The sequence below is a fragment of the Bombus bifarius genome, unplaced genomic scaffold (genome assembly GCF_011952205.1).
Source record: "Bombus bifarius isolate JDL3187 unplaced genomic scaffold, Bbif_JDL3187 scf7180000010271, whole genome shotgun sequence".
NCBI classification, from domain to species: domain Eukaryota; kingdom Metazoa; phylum Arthropoda; class Insecta; order Hymenoptera; family Apidae; genus Bombus; species Bombus bifarius.
Window position 1 is genome coordinate 896830 of NW_022885586.1, and position 12667 is coordinate 909496.

At 41.9% G+C, this 12667-nt stretch overlaps 1 protein-coding gene across 4 annotated transcripts in view; it reads right to left on the bottom strand.

The window, feature by feature from the left end:
- The window catches only part of LOC117216540 (putative polypeptide N-acetylgalactosaminyltransferase 9), a 294302-nt gene that overhangs the window by 236485 nt on the left and 45150 nt on the right, over nt 1-12667 (bottom strand). For 3 of the 4 annotated variants that reach the window (XM_033463303.1, XM_033463299.1, XM_033463302.1), the window contains exon 2: nt 7642-7705. The exons of the other annotated variant lie outside the window; for it this stretch is intronic. The gene's annotated coding sequence lies outside the window, so the exon portion shown is untranslated. The remainder of the gene's footprint in view (nt 1-7641; nt 7706-12667) is intronic. 4 annotated transcript variants of the gene reach the window in all.

The window sequence follows — 12667 nt, forward strand, 5'->3', positions numbered from 1 at the left end:
GACGTCGACTAATCTGAATATAATAGCAACTGATAATATCATAAACCAAGGAAGCGATTTCATAGAAAAATTGGTCGGAAGTCGACAGTGGCCAATTCCCTGTTGACGTGAAATCGAACGATGCAAAAACAATGTCACTGATTAGCGGAATTATATTCCTGTTACGAGAAGTTTCACGCCGGCTGGCGCGTTGACCGTCAAATTGAAACTTCGTTGGCTGATTTATCGTTGGAGAAAGAAACGACGACAGAAAATTAATTAGGAGTTCGTCGCGATCGCGAAAAATAAGCTACTGGAACAACGATCCTAAGGAGAAATTTCAAACTTTTGCCAGACGTTCGCACAGTTGAACCAGGTATGTGTACGATGTGCACGCACAGCGTAGCCTATGACGATGAAAAAATAAAAGAGGAAGGATAAAACAGCGCCATGGTGCAGAAGAAAATAACGGAAGAAGCAAAGACCGGTTGGACGAGGACGAAGCTCGTTCACAGTCTCTTAAAAAGCTGAAACACGATTTTATTCCATCATCCTTCGGTTTCTCTACACGATACGTTAGGCGTTTTGTCTGTGTTTAAAAGCGATTGGAAATGACGATCAATATTTTATAACGTAGTTGGAAGAAAGACGGAAATGAACGTTTTCGATGAGAAACTACTGGGAAGATGATCACTGTGCTGCATAAAGCGTTACATAATTTATGTTTACGGCATTTCCTGTACCATCGAAAGTCTTATAGAAATTCTAACTAAACTCATAAATTTTAAGAATTTCCTCGAGCTAATATAATATCGTTGATGACTACTTTTCATATAGTTCGCGCGTAAATAAAATTCTTCTTGATTTATCTTTCATATTTTTAGTCTTTGACGACAAACCTTTCAAGCGGTCGATCTAAAATCACCTGTATAGAGGTTGTCTAAAAATAATTTCTGATACAGTTCCAACTAAAACGAACCAAAGCACCTGCGTCTAATCTTCCGAGTTCTTTGCTCGAATAATAAATAAACCTACATAGACCAAAGTCAACGGACTCTATATATTCGATTGCGACATTGAATCGTAAGTGCTCGAGTACTAATTATTTGTTTCGGAACGATAAATGAACCTCTCGGGCGATCATTGGACGTAAAAAGGTCAACAAATTCTTCCTGCAAATCTTCCTACTCGCATTCATCGAGCCATAATTCCGTGGTTCAACGGAAGCACAATTCAGCGTTTTTCTATTCAAGAGAGGCGAACAAAATGCAGCGAGCTGCTTGAGCTTTCAAAATTCCCGGACAACGACGTTCATCGTCGACAGGTATCGCAAAAAATACCATTAAAGAGGAGTTTACGTAGCGCAAAACGACTGGAACGACGCGACGTTCAGCGACAAAAACAGGCCACGGGGACGTCAACGGGCGAAATTAACAATGGTATTAAGCAACATAACCGGAACAGAAGCAAGACGCGGCGAGACAGTAAATTAGCTTGGCAAAGTTGAAGCGCATTGCGTCTCCACCACTTCGTAACGAAGAGTAAATGAGTCTTGCCCGAGTTCAATTTGTACCTACATCTGTTACGGCTTCTGCTGCGGCGAAACTCGATAAATAACCGTGATAAATAAAAAAAAATTGAACGAGAAAAAAGATAACAGCGACGCAGTCAAGTAATAAATTGAAATTAGAACAAAAGGCAGAGGCCGGACGAAATATAAAACGAAACGAGAGAATAAAGTTTGCGACGACGTCGAAAGAATACGTTTTGAGAATGAAGGAGGATGATGATGAATAAGTGTGGACAACTCGCCTCGTGTTTCCATTTCAAGCCAACGGGAGAAGAATTTACTTCTTTTCGTTGAGAACAGCGAGATGCGAAACTCTTTTGAAATGCAACTATTCTTGGATAATTTGATATCTGGTTAATTTAAAAATACGAGGAAAATGTAGTATGTACGTAGAAGAAGAATGACAAGGGCGTTTCAAGAATAAAGTTAAAAGTACAAGTTAGATACAAATTTTTAATAATCTCCGGCAAAGTTGGGGAGTAAAACTCCGGGAGGTTGTAACTCGAGTATGAATCACCCACGCGAGTGTTCACTGACTGTAAAATTTTCCAACGAGATTCATAGTAGCATAATCTACCATCGACGTATAATTAAGTAAAAATCGACATAGCTCAGGCATTTTTATCTTAAACCATCTACGATTCTGATGGAAAGTGAATATGTGTTACGTCAAATGGTAAACTTCTTGAGAACGTAACATCGCAAGGTTTTGTCGTCTTTTTATGGCCGTGTCCGAAGCAGTTCTATCACGAGATCGGATACTTTCGATTAGCCAGGGATGTGTATCGCGAACAAGTTCAGTTGAGCACGTATTTCAGCCATGCCTTCGCTCGACGAAGTAATATGTAACCTGCTTGATAGTCACGGCGCGCATACCTGTCATCGGACACGAAACTCTGGCTTCCGCTTGTATCACGTGAGAGAAGACACCAGACGAAGATGAGGCAGCTGCGTGCTTCACGGTTGGAAAATCAGTGAACTTCGGACTTAATAACGCAATGTCGATAATCAAGATACGATAGAAAACTTCTCAAACGCTTTTAAAACTTTCTACGCCTAATCGAAATTTAACGAAATCAAAGTTGATTGCTAAATTTAAAATGCAACAGCGAGAGAGACGAAAGAGACAAAAGAAGGATAACGTTTCCACCATTGACGATTCATGCGCACATCCATAAACCGCATATTAGCCGCGCTATCTGCTTATCCGAACGCCATCCCGTCCCACCAAAGGTTAATTACTCCATTCCAATTAATGCTAATAGTATTACAGATCGCAGCGTCCCTTACACGATAATGCGTCCCGTAATAAGGTGAACCGATCGCATCCCCTAATTAGTGGCGATGCACGTAACCTACCACAGGAAACAAGAGAATAGCTGATATCAAAACGCGTACATCTGCGCGTGGACGCGGGATTCGTCAAGCGAAAACGAGGCCAGAAATCTAACCCGCCTTTAATTGGTACATGTTTCGTGTTAACATCTGTTACAGGGTTACGCGTGCTTCTGCCGCCAGCGCACGGCCAAAGGTGGATTAACTAATTAGAATAGCGTACGATCCGACGTGACCCAACGATTAAGATGGTACAGTCGGCCTGAACTTAAGCACGATGTAATCGTCTTAGATCCGTAACGACCATCGGGGCGGGCGAGCATTAATCTTCGACCGTGTCTGGGGCTGCTTGATATGCCGCTGTGGATCCTCTGGTGATCTCGTGTCTGCCACCCCAAACCGGAGGAATCACCATCGTATCAGCCCGGGTACATCGTGTACTCACGAGGAACCAGCTCTAACGTGTCGCTGAAATTAGCTGTGTATCTCGCTATTTTTATATTTGCCATTGTATTCTAGAGCTTACGATGCAGAGAAATTTGATATGCAATGGTACGTCATGAAAATATTCGTACATTTACGTTTGTTACTTTCAATAAGTGGAGTAATCGTATAAGATTGAGATATTTAAAGCAACATGGTGTCTAGAACACAGAAGAAAATGCGATATCACAACGAATTTATTGAAAATACATATCAGTATCCAATATCGTTACCAACCAGCTTCCATAAAACTAAATATTATTCGAAACTTTCGTAGAAACATTCTCTAATTTCACGGTTTCCGCGCTTATCGCCAAATTTCCCTAAACAATTTAATCTACTTTCGAACATGCCAGAGCACGCGGACCACCGTACGAATATACGCGAAAATACGGTCACGTGTTTCACAAGCCATGAAACACGAACAGTCGGTCTTTCACGCTATTTTCGCCGTACGTGATGACATTACGTAGGTATACGCGATTTCTCGCGTACCCCCGGAAAGAATATTCACCGAGAACGGACCTCGCCCTCGAATTCCACGTTCGACGTAAATTCTCATGGCGACACGACGCGTGTATTAAGAATCCCCATAAAAAGAAAACGAAGACCCCTGTAGTTTCAGCCACGAAAGCCAAAGGAAACGTGCATTTATTACAAGTTAAACGACAGCTTGGCTCTAAACGTTCTCTCAAACCGTTGCTTAGAACATTCTTTCGTCCCGAACAGTCGTAATTGAAACATTAAAAGGCTATTACGCTTGTGTAATTACGCTTTCATTATCGTTCTTAGTCACGATACTATTAGCTAGCAGGTGTACGACGCACGAGCGAAAAGAGGGTGAAGAAATATAAAAAAAAAAGTGAGTGAAGCAAATGGGTGGCAACAACGGCATAATCGACGAATGAAATTCATCGTGTCCAGCACGCTGAAACGCGAGAGTTCGACAAACTCGTGCCAAACACGTGACCTTAGCCAGAGTTCGCGGAACCCGGTCCCCGTTTGCTATTCAAACCATGATCCGTTGCCCGGCTATGGGATTCCTTTTTGGTTCTACCTGCGAATACCTCGTCGAAGATGCGATATGGGATGGAGCAGCCGCTACATCGCGATCGATAAATCTCCACCTCGCCTCTATTAGAATCGATATCGTTCTAAAAACCACCCTTCTTGTTCGATATCTACGTTGAGAAAACGCGAATCCATCTATAATACGCATCTATAAATATAAAATACATCGTTGATTTAATTAAAATGGTAAAATTAAATTTACCAAAAATACTTATGTAGATCTTGCCAAGAAAAGAATGCAAATTTTGCTTACTCTATTCAATAAAAAAAGACGACTCGTATCTGAGAATTTTTCACGACTTTTTTAAAGCCTACAACTATACAAAAATTAGATTTAGACACGAATGACCTAGTTTAGGTGCGGTCGATCGATATCGTGTGAAATAAAAGATTATTTGAAGATTAAGTAAAATTCTTTCGTGGCGAGCTTTCTTTGTCGATTTATGGACTAGAGCGAAAACAGGCAACGAAATGATTAACGATACACTAGATGTCCCGCGATGTAGTCTCTTAGGGCTCTGAATATATCATACGGCTATCTTGTAGGTGCAACGTAGGTGGTGGTACAGATCAACGAAGGAATTAGGCCCAAGGGAGAACGAATCCAGTGTCCGCAAATTACTCATGCATCGTGTCACGAATTTACGACACGTATATCGCTATTGAGACTGCAGTCACCAGAACCTAGCAATTCGTACGAAAGGCCTGGAAGACAGGAATGCAGCCCAGCGTTCGTCAGATAATTTCTAAACTCTGATTTCTGACAATTTCAGCCACAATATATCTAACTTGTTTCCATGTCCGTTGACACGAAATATTCATGTCCGATGACGTCTGCTACAAATCCAATTGCCTTAAGAACATTGTTCCTGACGGAGGAAATTTTCTTTTATCGCTCTACGTAAAAATAAAAGCGTATTTAAAATTTAAAAAGTTTGTCCTTTTTTTCGATATTCGTGCGATTTTCTTTTCGAAATATTTTCGGCTGGTTCGTGTTTCTTTAAATAACTTCCGCTTTCTTCCCCCGTCTGCCGGATTATTCGAAATTTACTATACTCCGTGGAATCGTTCCTTTATTCTTATTCCGGCTAAACCCAACTTACAACGTGTATCGTTTACCCGACGAAAACGCGGCCTCGAAAAGACCCTCAAGGAAAAAACCACTTATCTCTCGCCACTTCTCAATTACTCCATAGCAACCTGACGCCTTGAACCACCCTGTGTAAACGGAACGACACAATTTCCAGCGTTTCCGTTATACAATATCGAACGGACCATTCTTCTGTAAAAAAAGAATAACCCGAAGAAATGTACGCATACTATGTCACTTTCGAAATATACGCGACAACTCTCTTGAATATGCAAATGGGACAATAAGCGTGTCCCCGAGTTGAACGAAAAAAAAACTGGAACGAGAAAGTTTAAGGTAAGGCTCCAGGGAGAAAGAGCAATGATAGGAAAACGATCGAGGATAAAGGAGCGAGGTCAGGTAGAAGCAGCGTCTCGATTTACGTTTTACGAAGTTAATTGAATGGGTCCTCTCTCCCTTGTCGTAAGATCGCTTATAACGATGGGGGCGGAACGGAGCCTATGGAAGCGCAAAATGGTTATTATCTCCGGCGCCGCAGACATAGCTGGCTGAGCTTCTGATTTACGAGCTGCCCTCTCGACTTAATCCTCGCATCTACCCACTCGTTCCACAGCGACGATCCTCCTGTGATCGGTGCTGCAATTGGTCCTCGTCTTTTCAGACGTCGACCAAAGACATTAACACGGCGGACGCCTGTTTCGAACCGTAGCGATCGATGCCTTTTAGGATCGGACTCTAATCGGTCGTGAAAACCGACTGACAGGAACTAAGACATCGAGTACGACCGATTGAACCGATGTATCCTTATATCGGGCATTTTACTTTGGGTAAAAAGAGAAAGAAAGGAAAAGAATCGAATAACTTTTATACCGCCTTCGAAAAAGAAGAAAAGCGTCCAAATTTAATGAATATATATATTTTTTTATGTATGTTCGCCGATTTCTCCGTAACGGCCTCACCAATCGGAAGGATTATTTCGTATCTTGGGTATATTTTCCCGCTGGACTCATTAAAAAAATGTTTACATTTTCGTTTATCGTAAACTATTCTTTACCAGCATATAAGTATGAACGAAGGGAAATAAATTTTAACGTCATATTCGGGATTGGAATCATATCTTGGAAGGATAACATGCGATCTTTCACCTTACAGCAATCCGTTCGAGTACCGGCGTTATAAGCATATTACGAATCGAATAGAACCGAGCGACGACCCAAGAAGCGACGTTTCCTCTCCAGTTCTCATCTCAAATACGAAACTTTGTCGTATTGAGCGATCAAACGCTTTAACCGATATAATAACTCTGTCGATCCAGAAAAAAGATCCTCGATCCGCCAACTTACATGGAGCCTATCGATCATAATCTGTGAAAAGGTGCAGCGATAAATTTGTAAATCGAGCAAAACCGAATTAAGACTCGCGCAACTTGTTTTCCACGACATCTATCCGATACAAGAAACTTCGTGATAGGATCTGGCGCCACTTCCTGGCTCAAAAGTTGCAACTGTAATCAGGAAATTCTCGTGGAGGGCTTACGGACTGTCTAAGGAAATTTCTCCTCCGGCTTGACAAATCGCGAGCATCAGGAACTCGTTCCCGAGACTCACGAGCTCTTCCGGTTTTTCACGGAGCGGCTGTTCGCCCGGACGAAACAAACCGCTCAATTTGTGGTCCGGCAGCCGAACGAATGACCCTCGGAACGGAGTTTCAGCGAGTTTACGTATCGGTTCGAGACTTATCCCTAGCGGGCTGAGCCGGATCGTGTTCGTAAATGGCGCCATTTTTCACTCGGTCCGATCAAGCTGCCTCCGATACATAGTAAGATGTCGTTAACACGCACGATTGCGGCGTCGCTTAATCCGACGTACTTAATTCGCCATCGTTTGCAACGTTCCTCTATCGTCCCTTCGGTTTGACCTCTTTCCTAAAGTTCGCTGGCTTTGCCCGTTGCTATCGAAACGTCTCTTCCGGGATTTTTTTAAATCTCCTTAAGTACTTGGCAGAATATTTAGTTAAGTACGTTTTAATTAAGAAGATGCTCGAGAGGAAATAAAACTTGAAATTTACGTTCGAGTAGCGTAGTTACTTTTATATCGAAGTTTGTTTCACTTACTGAAATTAGGAAGTTAAATGCCAGTCTTTGCGTCTTCCACGGGTAACAGCGTGAATCTGCATACCTGAAAGGAAAGAACTTGTTAGTCAAAATCAAAAGATTCACTCGCTACTACAAATCTATTCTGTATAAACCTCGATAAGTAATCATTGCCAAAATTTACAGGCAATTTTGTCCAATCACCGTCTCGCCGTCTGCGATCAACGAATGACGAATTCGAATAGGACGGCTTCGTCCCAACCCCACGAGCGTATTCCCGCAGTTTAATCGCGTTATATCGCGATAAGCTTCAATCCGATTTGGCCAATTCAATTTTACGAATCCTTTCGCAGACGTGCCGAGATCGTATCGCGTTTAATAGACATGCCCAGCCATCTCGCTCCGAACTAATAATTTTTCTATGTGAATAACAAACCAGCAGTTCCATTCGCTTGAGTACCCATTACCGAAAGAGAACTTAGGCTCGCAGCTACAAAACCGTCTCCGTATTATACTTTATTTCAATTTCAGCTTCCGAACTTCGTGATTCCACCTCATAACTGTTGAAACGTTTTAAAGTCGTCATGAAGTTCCCAATAAAATAAACATTCCGCCAAAGTTTCCGCGTACAACTTTTCACTTTTGCACGATGCGCGAACACGTATCCCACACTCGAGCCGTACGAACAAACATGTACCCGAGGCTTAACTCCTAGAAAAATGAAGTTTCGCTTGCGTGCAACGTCGCTCGACTAAAGTTTTACGAGGACTAATCCGCCGGTATTGCGCCGGAAATTTTAGTATCGCGATAACGTAGTGTACCAATATCCACGCGACACTCGAGAATTTAATATTTATGTGTACAACGAAAATTAGTCGCGACAGCTAGGCGATGAATTTAATAAAATTCTATTCGTAATCGAACAAAAATAAAACCAAAATTAAGAGCCGAGTCCATTTAACAACCGTCGAAATTTAATTAAAAAAAAAAAATCATCCAACTCTCATTTTATCGGTACCCAAAATATTACGCCGAAGGGATAAAGATAAAAAATAAAACCTCCATCCTCTCGGTACAAGATCATTCACCCTCGAACCTAGAATCGCGCAAATCTGAATTTACAAAATCCCCGCCTGTTTACCCTGTCGATTCAATGCCATCCCTCTCGCCGTTTCAAGATAAAACCTAAAAAAAAAAAAAAAAAGGAAAGAAAAATGAAAGAGATCAGAAGCAAAGTCCAAATTCTATAGGAAATGAAAGCCTGACCCTAAAAGACAGGCAGCCAACTCGATCTCGTCACTCGAAGTCGGCTGCTACCTCTGTGGAAATTGAAGTCGGACGCGAAAGGGACCATCTCCGTATGTAGGCCACCGACAGCAATAACACTTTTTCCCCGGGAATACTTTACATCGACATCGTGGCACACTCTCGAGATTCTCGTGCGATGGTAGTGGTTTGATCCGAAGAGGAAAAGAAATACAGGGGCGAAGGATTGTGGAATCCGTGTATAGGATTTTCACAAACGAAACGAGCAATCTTAAGGCTAGAGGATCCAGTGTTCGAAGAGGAGCGACCGATCAGAACCTGTCTGCCTTGGCTTTCGAGCTTCGTAACCACGAGAAACGGCCTTGAGTGTCGCGGATTCCACTTTCACAAGCGACTTCCGCCCACCTCCGTGGAATCGATCCGCGTCCTCGCGGATACCTTTTTCCTCTTTCTTCTCCTTTTTCTTCGTCCTCTGCCTCTGTCTCTCGTTCCCTCTCTCAGCCCCTAGCTTGTCTGTCGTTGCAGCTGCAATGCAACCCTCCGTTCCGCAGGGGAATGTTATCCAATGGAAGGCAAAACGAAACATAGTTCTTTTACGGTTGCTCGATAGTAAAGAATACGGCCAGAGTCACAGGGGAAAGCGTGTACAAAATGCTATCTGTTATTCGAAGAAATACGACTGGCGTGGGAGAACGCTTGAACTAGAATCGATAAGACGAGAGGCGAAGGAGAAAGGGAGGATGAAAATAAGACGGTTTCATGTGTGGTGCGCTGGGTAATTTCTGGAATTCGTGACAGATGATCTTAAGATACGACGAATACGCGAGAAAGAAATATTAATGTTTCGAAAGGATATGAAAGTTACACGAGTTGATTGTCATTGTTTTCTTAGTCATAAAAATCTTTTTGTATAGTAAGTTCTTTTCCCTTGTTCTGGGAAATTTGGATCTACCTTGGAAATTTGGAAATACCTTGGATCGTATCTTTCATCGTCTTTACGCATGTACGGTTTTTATAGCTGTTACGATTTTTATAATCGATTCGAATTAAAAATGTTCAAATTGAAGGAAACCTCGAGTAAAACACTCTGCTGTGGACGCCCTTTTGAGACAATCTCGGTTTAATTTAGTCACGAGATGGAACGCATCTAAAGAAACTTTATTAACTTCGTTTAAGTTTCCCTTCGTGAAAAAGTAAATTGATATAGGAGAAAGTCTCGACAGTTGAAATTCTGAATTCTCGTCTCATGGTTTAATCAGATGTTAATGATAACTTTTATAATTAGCATTTCTTTGACTAAATAATTTTCTTCTGCTAGATCGACAAGACACCGCCACGGTACAATAGTATGGAACTTTCCCCCCAGACTTTCGACAAATTTCAAGATCCAAGATCTTCCAAGACCGCGCAAACAGACCCGTAGCTCCTCAATGTCGTTAGAACTGCAGTTCTACGCAAAACTGACCGAAACCAAACCCATTACGTTTCACACGCCAGGAACTTCAGTTCGGGCAACACGAGACCGTGTTCTCTACGGGTCACCACATTCCACCGTCGCCAAGTTCCATCTACGTTCCACAACCGGCCGGCCAGCGCACGTGACGTAAATTCGGTTCAAGGGTCGGCGAACGAAGAGCGGAAGGCTCGTCCAACGTAAAGAAAACGGGATTGCTCGCCAACTTTGCTACCGAACTCCACCGCTTCGAGAACGCGCGTACTTACGAAAAGCGATACGTATCGAGTGCAATTTCGAGCGGTCGTATTTCTCCGCGTGCACGTGTGCACCACGGAAATCCGAGCGATGCCTCGACTTGTCACGCTTGTAACGTTAGCTCGTAATGTCCACGATTTAATAACGCGTACAGGACGGTATTGATCCCCGCGGGAACTTCGGTCACCGACGCTCGACCATGCTCTGCTCTAACTCGCTTCCTGACGCGATAATTAGATAGGTTGTCTCGATAAGAACAGTTTCAGTCGGTTCTTTCGTGCCGACGATGTTAAAGGACGATACGGAGTCTCTTTAACGAGGATAGCATCGTAGCTTCGACGAGCAGAGGGTGGCTTTCAGAGTTAAGGGCGTCATTCGAGAACCATCGAAATATCTAGAATTTCAGTTGTTTGAGAAAGAAACTAGAAATTAGAGGAATAGGGGAGTTTTTGATCCGGAGCGAGGCATCTGAAACCTCCTACTTTCACCTTCTATTTTACCACTCAGTCGTAGGGAAATGAAATCTAACGTAACTTCGTCAAATCGATCTATCGTAGTTGTGAAAAGTTATAGATTATCGGATATTCGGTATATGGTGTTAATAATTACGATACCGTATAAGTTAAAAAACTAAAAAAGGCAGTAAGACAAAAGTTAATTTTGCATCGAAACTGCATTTTACTAAAACCGAAACTCCATTGTGCTTTCGACAAGCAATAAACTAGGTTCAACTAAAACGTTTCGAAAATCGTAGGATCGTGACTGTGAAACGACTTCCCCCAAAGCTTTTTCAAACGTCGATTTGCAGCCGATTCACGCGGAGTCCACAACTGAACAGCGGTCTCTGGAAAATCGGCAATACAGCGAAATGGAACGCAGTGTATTTGCAACAAATATGATGGATTGCCTGAATGATACAGAATGTGAATCCTTTCGCTGAAAGCGCATTGTGCGATATTTTCTCTCGAATGTCCGCCCTCGGCAAATTGTTCAGCGCGAATGGAAGTTTCTATGCCTGCGTCGAATGCTTAAGCGAAATCTATTTCGTAATTATGTCATAGCAACAACTCGGAAAGTGAAAAGAAAGAGGCGTAGGTGAGAAACGAAGTTATAAATCGCGAGCAACTTGAAATTGTTCGAAGAAGCGAGAAAAGTGGGAGGAAAGTTCGCGTAACAGATGATTTTCTGCTTTGTGCTTCGTTTCAGAAAAGTTGCCGAAACACATTTTCGTTCATGCTTTCGCTTCGTCGTTAAAAAAGACGCTGAAATAGGTTTTTCCACAGGCGAGGAAAGTTTGATGTAACGTTGAAAGTAAGATGCAACCAAGCAAATACGCGAGAGTCATGTTTCTCGTAAAACTTTTACCGCCAATCGAGACAAAGATCGACGAAGCGTTGATATACGCGAAAGACTCGTCGTAAAATCGAAAAAATTTGAGCCGCTGGGAAAATCGATTTATCGAGGGCAATAACTTTTCGAAACTCATCGGGGAATCGGTAGATGGAAAAGAAAAATCGACCAAATGCCGATGTGGAATCTTCGGTTGAAAATATATACGTAGAAGTATGCGTCGCGTAATGCTGTTAGTTGAGTGCCAGTTAAAATTGAACTCTCGTTAGCGTTGAAAGTAGTACGATTCAATTTAAAATGTACACGTAAGGGAAGTCGTTATAGAAAAATCTAATTAAAAACGGAAAAATACGAAACTAGATAATATATGGAAATATCGATATGCGCAAAATTTTTGGAAGAAAAATTTCAGTTTATTCACAAAGTTCCCCGAATATAAATCTGTATAAATTTGATCAACGATCGAATTATCAGTGATTATAATCACCACTTGACTAATTTTCACTTCTGTTTGTAACATAGAATTTTTATCAGAGAATGATAGAAATCACTACTATGAAGATAGATTAAATTACTTTATCAATAAAACCCAAGGTTAAACACAATATTGAACTTAAAATTCTGATCCCAATAATTCTGATTTTTCATTTGCGTAATCACTCAGCTCTATAGATCGTCGTATGATTGCAACTCCATTTCCTGACAACTAGGATTTCTAAT